The sequence below is a fragment of the Branchiostoma floridae genome, chromosome 2 (genome assembly GCF_000003815.2).
Source record: "Branchiostoma floridae strain S238N-H82 chromosome 2, Bfl_VNyyK, whole genome shotgun sequence".
NCBI lineage: Eukaryota > Metazoa > Chordata > Leptocardii > Amphioxiformes > Branchiostomatidae > Branchiostoma > Branchiostoma floridae.
This window is the reverse complement of record NC_049980.1, coordinates 21,496,005-21,500,187: the sequence shown is the minus strand read 5'-3', so window position 1 is coordinate 21,500,187 and position 4,183 is coordinate 21,496,005. Positions and strand designations below refer to the sequence as shown.

Below are 4,183 nucleotides of genomic sequence, written 5' to 3'. Positions count from 1 at the left end.
CAGATAGATAGAGTTTTAACGCAGGGTTGTCCATGCGTTGTACATTAAATATGATGTCAAAATATAGAAGTGCCGGCGATGCTTTCAAATGAAAACATCCTATAACTCAGGACGGACACTCCACATGTGTTCTGCATGTATTTAATAGCTACTTAAGCAGTATTTCGCAATTAAGACTAGAATTATTCTATACTCAAATTGTCAACTAAACCTCGATACATTTCCGCGATCTAGACGTCACGTGAAGTTACGGATAGAGCGCATTCTATGTATCATTGGGGTGATGTTAACATCGAAGTTTCCAAGATAGCCTTTCAACATTTTCCTACCCGAAAATGTACTCTCAAAATAGTGTACACATGTGGGGTCTATATTCGATTACCTGCAACCTACCATATGACCAAGAGGCATCCAGAGATATGTAGTCCTGCGAGGCATTACCATGCTGTTAATGTCATTTTACCGGGACTTTTTAAGAACCCTTTTGCCGTATCGTGTACGAACGAAAATCTATCTACGGTGGAGTTTATTGGCACCGTACAAAGCGTGCCGTGGCTAACGCCAATCCATTTATTTAGCCACCTAACCAGGGACTAACCCGATTCTCACTCTACAGTGTAGGTTATCACATTCTAAAGTGCAGGAGCTGGAAAAATACTTGAGAATCCATGTGAATCCAAAAGACATTACATGTACCTGTAACAGGGCGGTTGTGTGCCTGCCTGTTGTGGACTGGAAATCGTCATATTATGATATGTTGATGAACAAGGAACAGAAGGACTGTAGTCCCTGCTAGAAGCGTCTATGATCGGAATTTGAACCTACGACCTTGAAAGGATTTAGCATCACCGCCATACCACTCCACACTACTGACGGGCGGTAACGGGAGAGACGAGCAAAACATCCTCAGCAAACAAATTAGAGCTTAGATTTATCACGGGGAGATGAGGGCAGGAAATTAAACCTATACAATGAAGATCGAGCACGCTACTTCAGAACTTGGTCTTTTTAATGGCATTGATTTTTACGAGCATGGTCGTTTGTAACTGTTTTGAAGGGTTTGTGTGACTGAAATTTAATTTTGCTTCGAGGCCGCCACTTCATAAAGTGTCCAGTGCAATATTGACACATTTTATGACATTTCATTCCTCGATGAACTGAGGGTAATAAACTAGGAATATTAGCATGTAAATAATTCTGGATGAAAAAAATCACTTCACTCTTGTCCTCGCTTCGTAAATAAACCTTTTTGACACATCGTTAACATGAAGCAAAATATGCATCGATTTCCATATCTGTTGTCTGTATGTGATGGAAAGGTTGGGAACTGACGATGACATTTCGATTACAACAAATCACAGGGGCACAAGCGCTGGGTTACGGCCAAGAAAATACACGCAGTGCCTATGCTATTGAAATTCTTAATTTTGTAAATCTGTAATGGAAAGATGTAAGCCTGTATCACATCTTCTGTATCACCCATATCCCCTTCAATTGGAGGCGTATTTGTCTAACGATGTGTCGATGAATGGTGACATATCAGCCTATAACTCGTGTATAACCGAGATAAGCCCAGCTAGCTACCAATAATGGAGTTGAAATGTGGAAAATGAAAAAGTCACTACTGAGAGGTCATATTCAATTCACAGTACAAAATCCGTTTCTTGGACTTTAAACCCATAATTACTACTTTGCCTCAATCGATAAACTGTAGTAATTCAGGCACGGATTGAATTATTTGGTTTCCCTGAAGGATGGGTTCCGGTTGAAGTTCAATATGAGGTGCAATTACAGCGGGCGTCTGTGCGGATGAACGGAACGGAAGTTTTCTGCTGCAGTCGATGGATCTATCCATATGTACAACATTACTGTGGCCAAGCTGTTTGAGGGATGTTTTAAAAACGCTAGCCAAGTTCTTCTACCAATATATCATTATATTTTTGAGTTGGTATTAGAAATGGAATTTAAATGTCATGGTTGTATCCATACTTTTCAAATTTCCAGCATACATGTACCTACTTTGATGGCATAAGAGGCATTATTGATTACGTACGAGCTTTACATATTCGTCTTTTTCTTATCCAAATCTATGATTCAGGATACATGTGGACACACTAATCTGAGTTTCTCAAAGTGTAATGTAGTAATTGGGTTATCTCCGACGTCACCTTCTGACACTAAGCCTTTTTGAGATTTGGTCGCAAGGTTAGTGATGCTCCAGAAGGTACGGAGAGGACCATTCATTTTACTGGACAGAGAATTGCCATGGAGGATAAGCTGACTTATTGACTGTCCAATCAACAATGAAGTCAAGATTTCGGACTCAACCCAATTTTCCTATCGTGTGTTTTATGTAGCTACAGCAAGACAAAGGTTCTTTACACAAGAAACCGCTAAAACCATTACCTTTGTACACTATCGGGAAGTCCCGCCGCCAACATCGCAGCTAACGCACCGGGGTGCATGGTCAGGAAAACGGGCTCCGTTCCAATGATTTTCCAAACGATCTACTAAAATGCTGTGCTTGTAATATTTGACTTGGAAGCGTAATGTTTAAGAGGGTATTCGGTAAGCACGTAACCTTACGTTTTTTACTGCTGGAAGCAGTGGACATAAACAGACGATATATAAACCGTAAAACCGAACATGTTACTAGTATGGGGCCGACAAAAGCACGCAAAATGATTATGATCAACTACCTATGAAAAGATACCTAAAGCTTGTTCTTTCTGCTAACTACTGTACAAACGTATCGCCTGCTGTAGTGTCTCAGGAAGGGACGTTTCCCTGCTATATGTCAGGTACTACATACGACCGAGCTGACCACCTATCCAGCTCACCTGTTCTGTTTGCCCCTCCTGCGCCCACAGCGCGACCGCAGCGACAGGTACAACACAGGCGTTCAGCACGCAGCTTCCATGGCGAGGGAAGCTTCAGGCCACTTTGTGGGCACTGCAGTTCTGGGATGGATCTGCCACTGTCCTGTTGCTACCAACAGTCTAGCTTGTTCCTTCTGCCATGAAATTACGCTCGGTGCACCTTTCCCATGTCGCGGTGCCAGTCATGCTCCACCATGCAGCACGCCGTGCAGACAAACCCCGCCGTACACAACCCTTGTGTTCCCTCCGTGCACAAGGGGCCGGTACTTCTGCAATAATTCTAGTAGGATGCCCTCTTCTCAAAACGCCAATCCCGAACTGATCGCAGCGTCTTGTGGCCTCCTCTGCATGGCGTTTACATCCGAATATAATCACCCTTCAATGAAGTCTGTGCAAATAAGCAGCAATTAGAGTCACCTAGCAACCGTGTACCTTTGTCTCGGCGTGTAACCCACCCGAGTTGTATCTAAGCAGGTGACGTCAAAAGCGACCGAGCGCGGTAAGGTATCCCCCACCTTCCTCGTGTTCTCGGCCACAATAAACGTGATTCCCCAACCCAGTGAATTTAAGAATCATGTCTCCGCGTTGGCAAAACATAATCACCATGACAGGTGTCCCTATGTACACATATCAACCCTTGTCATGAAATATAAATGACTGATGTCACTTGTACGGAAGGTCCGCCCTACAGGGCAAGTACTGGGACAGCTCGCCACACTTGCCTGCCCTCGATTAGGCTCATAGATACATTCCCAGGCCACCCCCCTTCTTAGCGCGGTGACATCTTCATAATGATTGGACATAAATCATCACGCAAGAAGACACGGAAAACCATGCACGGTGCAAAAGTGCGTGTACCCGTTCGATACATGCGACCATCAAATTGAATTACAAGCCCAGGTCTATGGAACGTTAACAGCCATCGTACCAGACAAGAAATAATTTGTTAACAATGTACGTCTGATAAAGACCCTGTCTACATAAATCAGATCGTTTCTGTTGGATAATCTATCACAGCATTGCGTGCATTAATTCTGGTAATGCCTAGTGGTATTTGAAGAACATAAAGAGTACCTGGTTCACCCACACCTCGAACACTTTGTGTTAAGTCTCCTTGTGAAATCAATTTAAACGACGATATACAGCCTGTTGGCAGGTTCGACCAGCTCAGACTGAGTAAGGCTTATCAGAGCAGTGACTCCTACAACATTATGCAAATAATTTCACAGGAGGAACACAGGAAACCAGGCTCCCTGGAGCAAGCTGTAATGAGTGCGTGCGTGCGTGCGTGCGTGCGTGAGTGA

The 4,183-nt window shown here is 43.6% G+C and overlaps 1 protein-coding gene across 11 annotated transcripts in view; it reads right to left on the bottom strand.

Moving 5' to 3' along the window:
- LOC118410649 (sodium/calcium exchanger 3-like) overlaps nt 1-3,430 on the bottom strand; it is a 30,861-nt gene extending 27,431 nt beyond the window's left edge. For 5 of the 11 annotated variants that reach the window (XM_035812447.1, XM_035812445.1, XM_035812446.1 and 2 more), the window contains exon 1: nt 2,841-3,425. The gene's annotated coding sequence lies outside the window, so the exon portion shown is untranslated. Of the gene's footprint in view, nt 1-2,840 lie in introns of all 11 variants that reach the window. The other 6 variants (XM_035812443.1, XM_035812448.1, XM_035812452.1 and 3 more) reach the window with 4 other exon arrangements.
- Between the last annotated feature and the right edge of the window lie 753 nt (nt 3,431-4,183).